Genomic DNA, 18738 nt, shown 5'->3' with positions numbered 1-18738 from the left:
CTCACTACATTATGTTCTAGCCCTAGAAGGAGATTTCTGTTCCTTTTGCAATTACAGAATGGTATAAAGGAAAGAAGACTCAACTGGAAGCAATAAGCACTTTAACCTCTCTAGTCCTTGAGTCTTTCAACTGTAAAATCATCAGGTGGGAATAGATTTATGTCCAAGATTATTTTGGAGCTCTGTCAGATGAGGTACAGAGTCAGACAGTCATTGACTTGAATCCCAGCTCCACCACTTAATTACTGCTTGATCTTGGAAAAGTCATTTAACCTCTCTGAGCCTTGGCTGCACCATTTGTAAAATGGGAATAATACTTTAAAAAGGTTGTTGTGAGGACTCGATGAGAAAATATTTTGGAAGCATCTGGCACAAAGCAGATGCTCAATAAATATTAGTTTCCATTCATTAGATCAGTGGTTCTCTATCAGGCCCACCACCTTTTATGTAAAGTTGTTTTGGAACACAGCCATGTCCATTTGTTTACAGATTGTTTATGGTTGCTTTCAAACTACAACATCAGCATTGAGTAGTTGAGACAGAGACTGTATAGCCCACAAAGCCTGAAATAGTTACTATCTGGTCCCTTATAGGAAAACTAGCTGACCTGACCTATCCTGCATCCTTCTTCCCAAGGATTTCCCATACTCTGTTATGAATTGAATTGTGTCACCTGAAAAGACATGTTCAAATTCTAACCCTTGGTGCTGGGGACATGAACACATTTGTAAATAGGATCTCTGAAGAAGTTATTACTAAGGTGAGGCCAAACTGAATCAGGGAGAGCCTTAATTTCAAAATAAAAGGAGTCCTTAAAGGCAAAGGAAATTTGGACACTGTCAGTAGAAGACAGCTGGGGAGAGACAGCCATATGACAGGGCAGAGATTGAGCTATGGGCTGCCAAGCAAGTCACCACTAGACAGAGACAGGCTTAGAGAAAGAATGCCTCTGCCCATACCTTCACCTCCAAAATTGTGAGGCAAGAAATTTCTGTTGTTTAAGCCAAGCAGTCGTGTTATTTGTTAGCGCAGCTCTGGCAAACTCCCATAGGCTTTGACAATGTTTTGAAAATCTTCTATCAGGAGGTCTAGATATTTTCCCAACTACTAGAAAATATGGCATTTGTATATAAGTGAATCCCAGAGAGACATAATGGTGTTCTCTCATAACACAGTGGTTGAGAGGACTCTTGGGTTGGAGCCCAGCTCCACCACTTAAGGGCTGTGTGCCCTAAGATAAGTAATTTAATCTCTTGTTTGTTAAATAGATAATAGTACTTATCACATTGGATTATTCTGAGAATAAAAAGAGTTAATATATTTAAAACACTTAGAAAAATCCTTGATATATAGAAAGTCCTCAATTGGTATTAGTTATTACCATTATTATTATTATTACCAAAAAATAGAACCTTAAGGGTGGCTCTGTTCTCAGACCATATTTTTCCTTCCCATGTTTCTTAAATTTTTTTAATTAGTACAAGAGATCATTAAATGTATTCATCATGTGTTTATGATAGCAATGCAACCACTTACTCTAGTTTAAAATATTTGATCACGAATCTTGCTATCTTTTATGATTATCAAAAGCAGAGACCCAATTACATCTTTATGGGGTGGTTCATTATCATTAATGACAGAATTAATAGGACCTTACCCAGAGCCGTGCTTTTCCAGCAGTCCTTTGTGGAACCATAAGGGCTCTTCTGATGTGGGAAAGAGATCAAAGGTTCTTTAAATCAGAAAATCCAGCATATCATACTGAGGAGTCTCTGTGGTCAAGCTTAAATTTCTATTCTGAGCTGTTTGTTCTGAGTCTGAGGCTCTCCAGAAAATTCCAAGGAAATGATAGGTTCTCTTTGTGTTCTCTCATGGTGTTGTCTGCTCGTAGAACTTTGCCTTCTGATAATATTTGAACTTCAGGCACCAAGCACACAAATATAGCAGGCTCACTTGGGAGCATGAGCATAGTATCAGTCAGCTCCACTCTCTCTTTCCCATCTTCTCCAGACTCCTGCAATCTCACTCAGTCCATGTTTTCTCACCACTCTTTTCTTGTACTTCCTAAAAGCATCCCAGGCCACTTTAGATTTAAATCCTAGTTTTCCCTCTTACAAGTTGTGCAACTAAGCAAGATACTTAACCCCCTGGTTCTCCATTTCTTTTCTAAAATGGAATAGAATAATGCAGGTATTACGAACATTAAATATGAGAACATATGAAAAGTACCATGCAGAATTCCTGATGTGTGGTTAAGGTGCCATAAAGGTTACTGCTTTGACTTCCACCTCTACCAGTCCGCCATTTTTTGAACTATGTAATGAGAATTTATAAAGTAATCTGTCTTTACTTAGTCCACTAAATAATAAAAATCTAGGTTCTTTAAACAGAGTTGTGGCCCTCACTCAGGGAGAATAGTCATCAGAGAAAGAATTAAAAACAGATAGGGGGGGGCGGGCCACGGTGGCTTAGCAGGTAAGAGTGCTTGCCTGCCATGTCCGAGGACCTGGGTTCGATTCCCAGTGCCTGCCCATGTTAAAAAAAAAAAAAAACAGATGGGGGCAGGCGCAGTCTTTCCTTAAAGAGGCAGTTCAGCCTCTCCGGCAAGGGGAGCTGCAGAGTGCCAAAATGGCCAGAGAAATCTCCTAGGTTAGGGTAAATTAACTGTTGCTTGGGGAGCTTTCTACCCTGTGGAAGAAAATCTGGTGGGGTTAATGAGGCATTGTCACTTGAGTTAAAAACAGTAACTAGTTCAAGTTGAAATAGATGGGATTAAAAGCATACGCCAATGGCCTGAGGTAGTTGAGGTTGGCAACAGGGTGAAGAAAGAGACATTTAAATGAAGAACTGCTAAATTAGTGAGGATACATACAAGATTTTTAAAAAGAAATGCCTTCTAACCATAGTATTACATAGGTAAGAGAATATAGCAGATAGATAGCAACATAAAAATTTATTATGATTAAAATACATAGGTGAGGGTGGGCAATGGTGGCACAGTGGCAGAGTTCTCACCTGCCATGCTGGAGACCCGGGTTCGATTCCCGGTGCCTGTCCATGCCAAAAAAACAAAGCAAAACAAAAAAAACATGGGTGAGTAGGGAGTTTATTTCACATCTCTATACTACTCCAATCTAGACTTAAGTCAAACTGTCTCATTAGTATTTCCATAATTCTGTATTTCCTAGTAACAGTTGCAGAACTAAACCATGATCTGCATGTTTTCTCTTGAGTTAAAAGCAAACTCTGCATCTTAGTCTTCGAAAGTAACCCCTAACTCAACCTTCATTTCCCTGCTCTCAACCATTTCCCCCCATCTTCCAGAGGTGACCCTCTATTTCTTGGTTCCTGATTATGGTTTGTTTTAGTCTGCCAAAGCTGCCAGAATGCAATACACCAGAGATGGATTAGCTTTTAATAAAAGGGGATTTATTAAAAATGTATAGCTCTTTGGAGGAAAGGCAGCTAACTTTCAACTGAGGTTCTTTCTTACATGGGAAGGCACAGGGTGATCTCTGCCGGACTGTCCAGGCCTCTGAGTTTCAAAACTTTCCCTGGGGTGATTCTTTTCTGCATCTCCAAAGGCCTGGGCTGAGATGAGGTATGCTGAGCTGCTTGGGCTGTGCTACACTGAGTCTCTCATTTAAGCTTCCAGCCAATTAAATCAGACATCATTCACTGCAGCAGGCACACCTCCTAGCCCACTGCAGATGTAATCAGCAACAAATGAGGTTCACATGCCGTTGGCTCATGTTCACAGCAACAAAACGAGGCACCTTCACCTGGCCAGGCCAGGTGATACCTGAGTCTAACTACCACATGGTTATTACCCAAATTTTCACTGGCCTCATCTGTCTATCTCTAGCACTGCTACCACCACCACCACCACCCCCTCCCAACACACAGAGAGCAGCAGGAGTTAGCCTGAGTTTGTGTTCCTGTTCATTAGGGTGGGTAAATGAGAAGTAACCTGCAGAAGTCATAAAGATGTATCATGTATTACATGATAATCTGGTCTGTTATACCTTTTATCAACACTTGTTGATTTAAAAAAAATTAAAATGATTAAAACATAAAGTAACCATTTTCTTCCAACCAAACAGAAGCGTTTTAGAATTTGAAGGCAGAAATACTTTGAATTAAATATGAATTTTGTAGAGATTTTTCATATGGCATTATAGATTGTGTCTTTCAAAATTTCCTGTAGCCTGGAAACAAATAACCAGAACCTCTTACAGGCACTGTAGAGCTAAATTAAGAATAAAAGATTTAGATGTACTTTATCTGCTAGAGAACATGATACTTACAAGAATTCATCTGGTTTCTAAACCAAATTGCTCCTAATTTATTCTAGAATTTTTCTTCCTGAAAACGATTTATGGTCAATTGGCCGTGACCAATTCTTAATGGGGCTGACAGTAAATAAGTTAACATATTTATTGTTTAGATGTTGTAGAAAATCATAGAAACATTTGTAAAATAATGTACAACCACAAAAACCAGTTAGTTTATCTTCTAGAATCTTTCTTCCTGAAAACGATTTATGTTCAATTGGCCATGACCAATAATTAATGGGACTGACAGTAAATAAGTTAACATATTTACTGTTTAGATGTTGTAGAAACATCATAGAAACATTTGTAAAATAATGTACAACCACAAAAACCAGTTAGTTTATCTAATAAGTGCAGGAACTGAGTTATGGTTTCAGAGGACAGCTGGTGGCTGGTGTTGTGACATCACAGTGAAGAAGGCACAGGACTGATGGAGAAGTACCTTTTCTCCCTCTGCAAAGTCTTGCATGGTTACTAATTTGTAGAAGTCATCTTTTGGTCTTAGAAGATTAAATCAGGGATGTTTAATTTCTCAAAAGAACTCATTCAGTGGCAGAGAAGAACTTATCAATAGGGTCAGACAATTACATAATGGTCTTAAGACAATGTGTAAAAAGCACTCTGATGATTACAATGATGTCTTTGTTTTAGGCCAGAGCATCTTAATTTTATTTGGCTTCCTTGATGCTGGCATCAGAAGTCACAAACAGCTGTTTTATATCAGTGTTTATTTGGGACATTCCATGCAGTCCATCAGTTGTAAAGTGCAATCAGTCAATTCCCCAATATTCAACATGTGCAAGGGCCAAATAAGATATGCTTTCTGAAGACAAAATAGTTTCAACTCTGCAGCCAGCAGTATTTTACACTAGCCATATAATTTCCTCTTGCCTCCTAATATACTTTTTCCCATTGCCTTCAGCATCCATGACTAATAATAGAATGAGCCTAGTTTCAGGCTATGCCCTTGTCCTCATCTCAACTCTATTAATTCACCCAAATCCTATTTCTTTGAGTGAAGATCACAGATGGCATATTTTATAATTAGCACTTTGGTCACGCAGATTATTTAGTGGATGATAGAATAGAATTTTTGTCCAGCAGCCCAAGACCACTCCTTTCTCTCTCATCTACTCTGAGACCCAAACACTAAACAAATTTTTTATGCTTCTATTGTTAAAGAAGCTGAGAAGCATTTGCCATCATGCAAATATGTGAGTAGATTACCTGAGGTGAAAATCGGGTATATAAATCCATAAGAATCAATGCTCCCACAATGCAATATAGCAAAAACATTCCCAGAAACTCTTTCGGTTCTTTAAAAATCTAGTGTACTTAATGATATATGGTTTCAATCATAAAATGTCTAATACAGGGGGTGCAAGAGTAGTTCAGTAGTAGAATTCTCACCTGCCATGCGGGAGACCCATGTTCAATTTCCAGCCCAAGCACTTCCCCAAACAAACAAAAACCAAATGAAACAAGCAAACAAATAAACAAAAGAATTCACAAACAGTGCTGCAATAATGGGATACTCACATGGAAAAAGAATGAAACATGACCCTCACCATGCAGTATACAAAAAAAATCTAATAATATTTGTTTATCAAGTGCTATTTCAATTACACTGAGTCAAATTCCTTTTAATACCAACTCAAGAAAAAATTTAAAAAGTAATGAAATATAAAGGTATGAAGTCTTCCAAATACTGGTTCACATGACACAATACAGATCATTTAATCCTGTAATGAAATTCCAAATAAATTGATGACATGTGAGTTTGGAAATAGGAAAGGAATAAGGGTGAGATTGACAAAAATTAGCATAAATTAAGGCACATAAAAGAGCAACTAAGATGTGTTAAAAAGCAATCTTCCAGGGTGCATGGGTGATTCAGTGGTTGAACGCTAGCCTTCCATGTGGGAGAGCCAGATTCAATTTCCAGACCATGCACCACCCTCCCCTCAAAAAAAGCAGTCTTCCAACAGTGAAGAAATTACCCACAAACTTGATCCCTAAAGAGCTTTAGATTGATTCCTTATGTAGTGTTTGTACGGTGAAGACACTGACATCGTACTGAACTGCTCATAATGAGCAAACTAGGGCCAACAACTCAAGTTTCACGAGATAATATTTATTAGCTATTAATAGTGATATTGTGGGCATAATATATTTTCTCCATCACTTAGTTACTAGAAAATGAGGCTATTCTAAACCAGTTCCTCTGTAATAACGTAGTTCATGGTGTTTCATCAAATTCACACCACCTTAAGATTCACTTTCACCGTGTGTTCTTGAAGCAATAATCTGAGAAGTCTTCCTCTGAATTTAAAAACCTCAATTCTCCCTAATTGGGTTCTTATTTTGGCCCCTAAATGGCTCTATCTTCTAATCGAGTTTTTGGCAGCTGTCTCCATCAGTACTTGTTCCTCAAAGACCAGATTTCCATTTTGATGCTAGTCTTTATCTATTCATGGTGCCTAAAAGAATCCTAATCCCTCCTCCACTGCCCTGTGCTTAAATGAAAAAAGATCTGTGTTTTTAATTGCTCAATCCAAACGTGCTTTAATTGCTCCTCTGATTGCTACTGAGTAAAGATAGGCTGGTGAAATTAGCTATAGGCAGAACTTAAGGCAGCAAGACAGTTCTGAGACGGGGTCCAGGGTAGCATTGGCAGAATGAAGAGAAAGCATAGAAATAGAGGATAGGATATCATCAAAAGAATAGAGGATTCTAGGGTAAAAAAATATATTCCCTCCCCCCGTTTTTCCCTAGGATTTCTTTCAAGTATATTTTTAGACTAGGAATCCAAACCATTTTCCTGGATGCAAAGGCCCTAACTAATTAAGGGAAGGGTACAGTGGGCTTTACATTCTAGAAACCTTGACAATGTTATGCAACGTGTGCTAGGCTGTTTGAAATAGGCCCTGCGGGCTTGAGTGTCATCCGTGATGGACTTTGTGTTCTTGAACTTCAGCACTGGTCCCTGAAAATTGATTTTCTCTGACATCTGTCCATTGTCTAGACCTTTGTCAGATGATTTCCTCACGTTTGGATGGAAATCTTGATTTTGACCTGAGTTTAGACCTTATCTGTTCCCACTCTAGCCTGTTCGATACTACCCTCACTCATGCAACTACAAAAACCCTGCAGTGACTGATTGCCCTCCTCTGATCTAGTCAGTTTACCGGGGCTCCGTTTCTAGGCCTTTGCTCTTAGTCTGGGATTTCCTGCTGCTGCCTGGCCCCTCACCATCGGTTATGGAAACATACTGAGCTCTGCCACACCTCAATCAAAACTCCTGCTTCAGAATGGAGCTGGCCATGCTCATTAGCTTCCCAAGTGATAGATGCCCTGCCTTAGCAGCTGCTGTCTCTGAGGAAAAACATCCCCTCTTTTAGTCAAAGTTAAAAGCATCAGCAAAATAAAAAGGTTGGATTAGATCATTTCTAAAATATCTTCCAGATCTAACTTCTGGGCTTCCTATTTTATAGATGAGAAAACTGAGGTTCAGATTGGCCAACAAAAAGAGAAGTTGCTTATTGATAAAGGTAGATGTCCTCTCCCAGGGTTGTGCTGGTAAATGTTTAATAACCAGATCTCAGGGGTGAAAATGTCCTTATTTGTAGCATTGGACAATTTGGGGGGTGTCAGTACTCCCACCACAGCTGCTTTCAAATTACCAGCATGAGTCAACCAGCTCACAAATTCCTGAAAGGCTGACAGCTCATGGCAGTGCAGCCCGTCAACTCCCGCACGCAAGCACCCCACACAGTTCTGGCTTTATAGTGATAATGGAACGACCACCTACCTGGTCCCATGGCCCTGCATTCCTCTAACCTTTACAGGTAACCTCACTTACCACCACCTTGTGGGCATGGCATCACCCCAGATTCTGGAACCAATCCCCCTCCTCGGCCCGGGAAGTGTAAGACTACCCAATTCCAGTGATTCCCAGACTCAGTCAGCACTGACGTCTTCAGCTTCCTCACACCTCTGTCGAGACCGCCTGGTTCTTTAGTTCTACTGTGAGATGACGCAGTCTCCTCAGAGACTGGTTTGTTGCCAAAAGAACCCCAGCTCCCCTTAAAACTTGGGTTTCCAGAGATGGTAATTAAAATCCAGCCCAAGACACACTCTTGAATTTCTTTTTACTCCACTTTATTATTTTATCCAATTGTGCAGGTGAGAACTGAAACACTGAGAGAAACTGCGAGCTGCAGTTGAGTTGGAGAAAGTGGGGGCGGGGAGAGTCTGAGACACGCTCATAAAGAATAAGCTTCCAGATCTATAGCCGCTATAGAAATGTGTGATTTCTAAAGACATTGAGCTCCTTCATCTTCTTTCAGTCCTGGCTCATAAAAGCCCTCAAATGCATAAAAGCCTTTGATGCTGAGTCAAAGAAACATCCGATAGAATTGTGTAAACTCCCTCTTAGACAAAAGACATTACACTATGATGTCATCGGAAATACGTTGAATTCAAAATGTAGCCTAGGAAACTCTTCATGAATAGCTGTGATTTTGAAACCAGAATAAAAAAATTACCGACACTGGCACAAAAATTAATGAATAGTCACACAGTCACGATCATAATCATAGTTCCTTGAACAACTTGTTAACAACTCTAACAGAACAAATCAATCAATGGTAGAGAAAGAGATAAATTATAATGCATCCAGTAAATGAATGACTATGGAAACTTTGAAAATTATAACGAGAAAGGCCATGTAGCCACATGAAAAATGCTTATGATTTGTTAAGTAAAAAGATTTTAAATTATGCATTGACATGAGTACAATAGTATTTTAAAATGTGCATAAGAAAAAAAATCCAAAACTCCCAAGTGACCATTCTGGTTACATTAGCACGATGGAATTAACATTTTTCCCTCTGTTTTCCAAAGTTTCTACAATGTAGCTATGTAGTTCTTTTTTTTGGAAGTGTTCAGTATTCTTTATCTGGTATTATTACATAAACCATGCCAAAGTGCCTTTTGTTAGAAAAAAGGCAACATTTCAGACACAGGGTATTTTAATTAGATTGATACAGTTGAGATCAAAATGATAAAGTGGGCATAGCTACCTTATTTTTCATCACCAGCCTTTAAATATGCTGAAGAACACCAATTAAAATACAGATGAGACAAGCTGTGTTCTATAAGACAGTGAAAGGACTTTCCTGGTATTTAAATATATTTATAAAATCAGGTATATAGATATATCTAAATATAAAACCATCTCCTATAGGTTGTAAGTTGGCATTCGTCATCTTGTGAAAATTGAACATTTCTAATTCAACCTAGCCTCGATCCAATTCTATCTTTAGAAGGGGGAAATAGTGATAGAACTTGCTGAACTAGAATCACTATCACAATTCATATTTCTCTAACTAAAAGCCAGTCTTATTTAACTCAGGACTGTCCAATAAAAATATCCTATCAGCCATCCATGATCTGAATTCTAGTGTATGAGATCAATTAACTATGGTAAATGTAAAAAAGTCACAAGACAGCTCTGTTTCATAATAAACTCAGTGATCAACTATTATTCATTAGGAGCTTTTTGGAGATAAGCTATCAAGTCTGCCCTTTCTGCCTTCTTCTTAATGCCAGCAAAGATCTTTTTTGTTTCAGGGATGTACTTCTTGGGAGTCTCCAAATATTCCATCAGCATTTCTTCCCCCCAAGTGATACTTTTGTTCTTGTTGGCATCTGTGTAAAAGAATCCAGGGGCCTGAAAAGGTATCTGCCGCCCAAACAGAGCAGGCAGATTTGGCCCAGTCTTGTGCTTGCCTCCATCTTCCATGGTGTGGCACTGGACACACTTCTGAATAAAATCTTCTTACCCTTCTTAACATCACCCATTTTTAATTCACTCTCTCATTGCACATAGCACAAAGGTCTCCGCTCAAAAGATGGTGCACCTGTGAAGGGCTGGGGCTGTGAGGTCAGGTGGGCCACAGCATCAAGAGGACTGTGGAGATGCACCTGAGCAGAGGAATGGGGCCAGCAATCAGAGAGCCAGTATGGGCAGGAGGCCTGCAGTGCAGGATGTCCATATGTAAAGGGTGGCAGGAAGGTGATCACCAGGCCAGGCTGGACTGTCAGGTCCTGAGGAACAGCACCTTCTAGGTGAGTGGCTGGAGTAAAGCACTACCAGATGTCCTCACACCCACCTGCAGTACTGATGTCCCACTCTTATTGCACTCCCAGGCACCAGGCACTAGCTACTAGCTGTGGCTTGCCACTCGCACTCCAAAGGGTGGATTCCTGATTGCTCTGCAAATGCACACCAGCTCTAGCCCACAGATCAACTAACTTTCCAGCCGTCCAATAAATCTATACCTTCTTCAGCAAGTCTGAACTGTAGCCTTGGGAAGGGACTCCCTCCAAATTTGTCCCTTTTCCTCTGCACTATGGTACCTCTTATAGAGTATTCTTATATCCTATAGTTGCTCTATTTTCATGGTTTAATAATTCTTTACATTAAACTTCTCCTGTTTAAATCACTGGTGACTTCTATCTCTCAATTGGGTCCAGACTGCTACAGAGACCAAAACTAATCCTTTATTTATATAATGAGGATATTGTTCAATGAAAGGTTTGTCTATATTTGCTGCCTCTACTTCATGTCTGATTCATTCTTCATCCTTCTATCCTACCATCCTACTGCACTCCAACTTCTACCATCATCATTTCACTGCAAATATTCTCTCCAAGAAAAACAACAACCTCTTTGATAGTTCTAATGGGCAGCAATTTGGACCTCATCTTATTTGATTTATCTGCTGTGCCTGACACTGACTGGTTGCTTTTATTTTGCAATACTACATTTTCCTGGTTTTCCTTGTAATTACCCACCACCTCTTTCTCTGTCTTCTTTATAGGTACTTCTACTCTCTGCCTGTTTTCCCAGTGCTTGTATTTTCCAGGATTCTGTCCTGTTTCCTATTCTTATGCCATGTAATTCCCAGGGTGACTTCTTCCAGTCCCTTGGTTTCAACTCTCATTTATGTATGACTACGTCTGGAACTATCATTTTAGCTTAGATCCCTGTCCTGAGCACCACTTTTTTCCTTTAGGTATCTTCCCCTTGATGACTGTTCTAGTTTGCTAGCTGCCGGAATGCCACACACTAGAGATGGATTGGCTTTCAATAAAAGGGGATTTATCTAGTTAGCATATAGTTCTTCAGAGGAAAGGCAGCTAACCTTCAACTGAGGTTCTTTTTTACACAGGAAGGCACAGGGTGATCTCTGTTGGTCTTCTCTCCAGGCCTCTGGGTTCCAACAACTTTCCCCAGGGTGATTCCTTTCTGCATCTCCAAAGGCCTGGACTGAGCTGCGAGTACTGAGATGTGGTGTGCTGAGCTACTTTGGCTGTGCTATGTTGAGTCTCTCATTTAAGCACCAGCCAATTAAATCAGACATCATTCATTGCAGCAGGCACACCTCCTAGCCAACTGCAGATGTAATCAGCAACAGATGAGGTTCACATGCCATTGGCTCATGTCCACAGCAATAGAACCAGACACCTAGTCAAGTTGACACCTGAACTTAACTATCACAATGACCATGGACAACTCAAACTCAATGTGTCCAAAACATAAATAATCATCCTCTATGCCAAATCTATCCTTTTTTGTCCACTTTATACATCAGCAAATGACACCAACAATCATCTTGCCAAAGGCAGACACTTGAAAGTTGTCCCACATTCTCTTTCCCTCTTGCACTTTCCAAATCCATCTGTCCTAAAGTTCTATTGATTATCCCTCCTGAATAGCTCTTAAATATTCTAACTTCTTTCCATCCTCATGCTCATCGTTTGGTAGGAGGGTGAAATCTGAATGAATAAATGGGAAGGGACATAGCGAACAATGAGGCCATTCGATGTCATGTTTACAGCTGTCCAAAGGTACAGAGACATGAAACAGTATGATCTAGTTGAGTCCATGTTGTTCTTTGCCATACCTGCAAAATTACTGCACTTGATCTGCTCGACTAGATTTCTCCTCTTTGATGGCCCATTCCCACAGATGTGTAATATCTTAGAGTTTCAGACTCTGCATCTAAATCTTCCCACATTCAGTTAAATCACAAGATACGAAAAACAAAGATAATTTTTTTTTGCATATTCCATGTGTGGAGTCATGCGGTTATTGTGGTGAGAACTGTATTTTTTCACAGTTGGAAATACGCTTTGTTGAAATGTTTGGCTACGAGAAAAAGGGGAAAAAATGTGTTAGGAGAAAAGCAGTTTAGTTATCAGTCTGTAGTTGGCCTGAAAGTTTCAGCAAAAAATAGTGATTAATTTTTCCTTTGGATAGAAAAGGAAATAATTAACTAGTTTAGAATACTGGAAAGAGAAGTCAAGAGCTAAATTCCATTTTGGCTACCACCTCCATTTCCTTTTATTAAACAAAGAGAAGCAAGGAAGCAGCAGAGATTCTGCTTCTTGTTGGCACATTTCATTTAATTTCTGATGTTGAGAAGTAGTAGAAAGAAAAGGTCTTGTCAGGTGAGCAACTTTAGCAGGCAAGAGAGCCTATTTATACAGGCCAAGGATCAACTGATTTGAAGGGTGTTAAACATTCTTGAGTCAAATCGACCTTGAGAGATAATCTTGATTAATTCAGTGACCATCAATATTTCTGCAAATGCAAAGAACACTTTCTCTATAATCAATTTCCTATTTTGAGATGTTATATCCTATTTATACTGAGGGAACATTTCAAAGTTCTATTTTGTCTGTATTTGCTGCCTCTACTTCATGTCTGATTCATTCTTCATCCTTCTATCCTACCATCCTACTGCACTCCAACTTCTACCATCATCATTTCACTGCAAATATTCTCTCCAAGAAAAACAACAACCTCAAGAAAAGGTTCTATTTCCTCAAGAAAAATTCAGCAGAACCAATGACCTTCAGAAATGGTGTCATGACTCCTGCTAATCCCATAGTCTCTTCATGGAATTAAGAGGATTCATTCATTTATTTATTCAATCAAACAAATTAATTTTACAAACTTTCCCCCCACCCATTATCAGGAAAGAGATGAGGAACAAAAGCACAGAAATTCTTTTAAAAGATTTTCAGTTTTGGATAGAGATCTGTCAGTTTTGAATTATACAAGTGGATTAAAAAATTTCAAGTTAAGAGACTAATACTGTATGACTTAGATTTTTAGCTCCTTAGTTCTTTGCACTTAGAAAGTGCATAAAATAATAGTTGAATGCATTGTTAAAATGATATCCACTTATCAACTGGATTGTGTTCGGAAATCACAAAGAAAGTTCAAGGAAACTGTAATAGTGTGTAACAATAGAGAACTGAAATTTCGGGGTGGGATTTAAAAGCATTAATAACCTTGCATCAAAAAAGGGCCTTCTGAATTCAGTGTTCTTGTCTGAAATTTTCAAGTAAAATTTGATTTGACCTTTCTTTAAAGATTACGATTTGACTGGCAACCAAGTGTGTAGGTCCCTTGCTAGTCTTTATGACAAATTTTACTGGTATACGATTATAAGAGTCAGAATCTACACAAAAGCAAGGAATTTCTCTGGTTTCTATTGTGGAAAGTTCCATTTCTTACTCTCATCTCAACACTCACCCCCACCACACTGCCACGTTAATGTTATATGCATTCTGAAAAGGCACAAAGGAGTTTATGAAATAAGGCTCCAAGCACTTTCTTAGCGTTTAAACATGTTAAGTTGAAAGAATAAGAATTAACGAAATTTGGGTTAGGGTGGTGATTTTTAGATGGTTTTTTTTTTTTTTTTGGTAGGAGCATAATATCATTACACTAAGCTGAAATGCAGTTACCATGTAGTCATACTAATAAGCCTATCTCAAGACTCCATTCTTGAGATCATGGGATCTGATTTCACTCTAGATAAAGATATTAATGCCTTCTGCCTCTTTTTCTTAATATTATTTTCATTAGAAAAGCTGTAGGTTTACAGAAAATAGAGAATTCCCAGATGCTCCCTCCCCCAGTTAATTAACACTTTGCATTAGTGTGGTATCTGTGTTACAATGGATAAAAGAATATTATTGTAATTGTCTTATTGATTACAGCCCTTTGCTTACACTAGGGCTCACTGTTTGTGTTGTACAATCCTAGGGTTATTCTTTTAAAAAATTTATTCTAGCAACATATATACAACCTAAATTTCCCCCTTTTAGCCATATTAAAATATATAATACAGCATGGTTAATTACATTCACTGTGTCATGCTACGTCCCCACCAAAATGACTCCATCACCCCAAGCAGAAATTCCGTACCAATTGAACATTAACTTCCCATTCCCTATCCCCAGCCCAGCGCCTGGTAACCGGTATTCTAGTTTCTGACTTTATGAATTTGCTTCTTCTAATTATTTCGTATCAGTGAGATCTATACTATTTGCCCTTTTGTGTCTGGCTTATTTCATTCAACATGATGCTTTCAAGGATCATCTATGTCATGGCATGTACCAGAACTTCATTCTTGTCCAAGGCTTGTGCTTTCTGGTGGCCTTAGGAATTCTCAGTTTACACAAATTGGTGCCTCCTCTACTACCTCTACAATAGACTTTCTCCCCCTCCTGGGTGCTCTATTGTTTGTCTAAAAGCAGATAATCCTTGCCCTGGGCTGCTTTGACTTAATTGTTCCTCACACAGCTTCAGTCCCTACAAGCTGCCTCTGCAGTTCTAAGAGGGTGAGACCTAGAAGATGTCCTGGTTCAGTCTTTCAAGCTGCCACGTGCAGGAAACCCCATACGTGCCAGAGGTTACTTTGCTCCTGCTGGAACAAGGCCAGGGACCCACAGTGTGGGCACAGGCTGGCTCCAAATTGTGCCAGGGAAGGCTGGGGAGGGTCAGGAAAGGCACCATGAACTTCTCCTACCACTTGAATGCTGCATTATCTTGATATGATGCTTTCCCAATAACTGCAACCCTTTATATGTTCTCTGGAGTACTGAGGAAGATGGCTGTGTCAGCTTTTGCCAAATGTTCAAAGATTCTGTGGAAGAGCAGTTCCCTGGAACGTCTTTGCCACCAACTTGGTCTATCAGAAGGCTTCTGCATCAGTTTTGATGAAGTGGAAAGTAAATAATATTGTGAGACATGGAAAAAAAGACAGTTATTTTTTATAAAAATCACAGATATTTTTGTATAATTGCATAATCCATATTAAGTCTGTAAAAAAGTGGCACATAGTAAGCACTTGACTGCTTGCTGAAAAATATGTATTAAACAAGAATGTGATAATTTTTATGTGTTGAGAAAACCGTCTGAGATTTTTTCATTATTTAGCAGTTGTTCACCTTTTGCACAAAAATTGGTATTCAGTTCAGTTCCAGTTCAAGTAATTGTCCAATATTTGAGATCCTGCCATGCATTGGTTTTGCATGAGTTATGCATTAATAAAGGATTGTTTGGCAGTGTTGTAAATTCTGGACACTTAAGAGAATTTATACAGAATCACTATATCATTTGCTGAATTAAAAAATGCTATAGTGAATTTGCAACAGAGGGACTCTCTCTTTTTTTTATAAATTGCCCATCCCTAGAACCAAGGGAACTGCAGGGGTAGGATTTGCTTTTGATGGCAGCTGAAGCCTTGCCAAGAGTCTGTCTCAGGGGTGGGTGTTGCGAGAACTAGTTATCACCCCGCTCAGGAAGGGGTGGTGGTGGCTAGGAGTCTTTCAGCTTGGCCTGAGTCCCAGAAGGAGGGAGGACACTGGAAGTGGAAGGAGTGTGAAGGGTGAACATGAAGCAAACCAGCATGTAGCTATGATTCTCAGGCTCCTCAAAGGTTGGGTTTTTCTCAAATGTCACCAAAGGCAAGGGTTGTAAACAACCACAGAGATAATAAGAGGCTGGGAAGCAAAACTCAGATGAAAGGTTTTAGGGAACCAGGAAGACTTATTCTAAAGAAGAGAAGGCTGAGCAATATGTATTGGGAGCAACTTATGGCTCGAGAGCAAGTAAGAATTCTACAGTTTTCTGAGTACTTAACAGTGATCCAGGTGCTTTTCCATAGGTGATAGGCATTTTAGAGCCTTGACAATTCCTTGAAATAGCATTTTAAAGATTAGGAAACTGAGGTTTCCAGAATGTAAGCAAGTTGCCCAAATCACACAGCTAGTAAAGAATGGAGGTGAGATTCTCTTCCCGCTAGCCTGACTGACGTGGTCTTCCTCTACCCAGCAGTGACTTCTCTATACAGCATCTTACTCACAGAGGTTACAATCCCTGAGTTAATAATTTATAAAAGTTAGGAGGGTGGGTGCATATAAATATCTCATACCTCTCTCTGCCTTGTATCTTCCAATGGCAACACAAAGTGCACCTCCCATTGGTCTTCACTGCCCCACACAAATGCCACGCTTGATGCCAAGCTATAGGAGTACTCTCAACTCAAACCTCTGAGGACTCCAAGACATGATGACAATTTCTACACACACACTACACACACTTATAACACCCCTCCTTCAAAGCTTTTGGCTTGAGGTTATAAATTTCAATAAAACAGCCAGGACTTTCTAAAAAAAATAAACATACGAATCTGATTTGACCAATGTTTCCTGGAGAGTTGGAGAAGAAAATTAAATAGTCATTATTTAAAAGGTATTTTAGCAGAGACCAATACTGGTAACTCAATAACAGTCCCCCTCACCACATCCTTGGGTCATCTGTGGCACCATTATAGAATGATTTAGTTTGTGTCTGACATTCCTAAAATCAGGGAAAGGCAGAGAGGGACCTGAAACCACTGGACATTTCTATATAATTCATGAGGAGTCTGTCATCAGATAATCTTGGTTTAGACAAAACTGGGATTAGAATCTATGTTTCCCATTGTCCCAGAATTCTTCCACTGACTGAAACAACATTGGTGCTTTCCTGGTTTCAGAAAATGCTAACACTCGCTCTTGTTTACTCTTTTGTTTCCTATTTAAACCGTTCATTGTTATTGTTGGTATTTAAGAAAACAGTTTTGCCCATAGTTCACTGTAACCTGGATTTATGATACCACTTGTATGTGGCCAATTAGAAGTCGGGACAAACTGCATTCTTCTTAGGTCTACTCTATTGATAAATGGCACTTAACTAATTATTTGTTTCATATGACCTTTAATAGGAACACGTAAGTTGCACTGATGATAAGGGATGACGATGGTAATTCAAATGGGCTCTTCTGAAAAGGTTTGTCAGTTTCCCCTCCCCTTCTAGCCAAATTTTTTGGAAAACCTTAGGGAAAGATTGAAATTCCCCACCAATCTGAGACTGTGTGTGAATTTTTACCATATTAGGTGAAAAAAACCATAATCCCAACATAGCACCCAATAGCCCTCCACAGATAAAATCATTGGCCAAATGAGCATGGTGAGTCATTGCCGTAGGCAAATTCTCTTTATTGGGACCTTGAAGGTCAAGAAAAAAAGGATATTGCCAAATCCATTACAGAAAAGAATGGGCACCAGGCCTCCATAGTACTTTCCAATTCCATGAGATTTCAGTGCCCTGAAAGCCTGATAAGTATTTGTAAATTTGTCATGATGCTTGTGGTCTTGAAGCAATGTTTGAGCGCTTTCAAATGGAGTGAAAATTGCTTCTGTTGTAGTGTTGCCACACTATAAATTACAAACCTTGGGTTGCTGATACGATTACAGAGAAGGCAAGTAAAATCCTCATGCAGACCAAACATAAGCAACAGTGTAATTGTCTTCTGCATTAATGGGGGAAAGATTCCACAACACGAGTTTCAGAATCCACCCCTCCTCAACTGAAGTATTGCATCCCAGGTTTTGATTCCATATAGCTGTTGCCGAAAGAGGACCTTCTGAATAGGAAAAGTGATTGCTCTCTTGTTGAAAGCTGCCCAGCAGCCACATATGTAATGCTTAATTTCACAAATATTTGTAACATGAGGTTATATATCTTGTTTTGAAGATGTTATGATCTGTGGCCTCTTTATCACGGGCTTCTGAATCCATTGTTTTGCTTAAGAACTTTTTCTTTATGAAGGATTTTTTTTTAACCTGTAACACCATCTGAAACTGACAGTAGTTTATGTCCAGTAGCCATCTGCCTATACATTTGCCAGTGCCTGTGCTGTTCATCTACTCTTAATTTTTCATTTTTCTCAAGTTAAGAACACAGGCCCTATTCCCAGCAGGGTATTCAAAGCCCTTTTCCAGCTGTTCCCACCCTACTTTTCCATCCTATCTCTCAGCCCTAGTCTCCTATATCTTATGCTCCACTCCCACTCTACTCCATGCTATGCCCTGAATATTCCATGCATGATCACATTTCTCTGGACTCGTAACTTCTGCTTTCTCTAAACTTGCAAACTCCTGCTCATCTTTGAAAGCCCAGCACAAAACAGTCATCTCTGTGCAACCAGTG

General features: G+C 39.4%; 2 pseudogenes; both read right to left on the bottom strand.

The window, feature by feature from the left end:
- Positions 1–9879: 9879 nt before the first annotated feature.
- On the bottom strand, positions 9880–10199 carry LOC143649482 (cytochrome c pseudogene; annotated as a pseudogene).
- Positions 10200–17452: 7253 nt separating this feature from the next.
- On the bottom strand, positions 17453–18326 carry LOC143649481 (mitochondrial nicotinamide adenine dinucleotide transporter SLC25A51-like; annotated as a pseudogene).
- Positions 18327–18738: the final 412 nt, after the last annotated feature.

The sequence above is a fragment of the Tamandua tetradactyla genome, chromosome 11 (genome assembly GCF_023851605.1).
Source record: "Tamandua tetradactyla isolate mTamTet1 chromosome 11, mTamTet1.pri, whole genome shotgun sequence".
In the NCBI taxonomy this organism is placed as follows: domain Eukaryota; kingdom Metazoa; phylum Chordata; class Mammalia; order Pilosa; family Myrmecophagidae; genus Tamandua; species Tamandua tetradactyla.
Note: the sequence above shows the minus strand (reverse complement) of the source record. Positions and strands in the feature narration are given on the sequence as shown.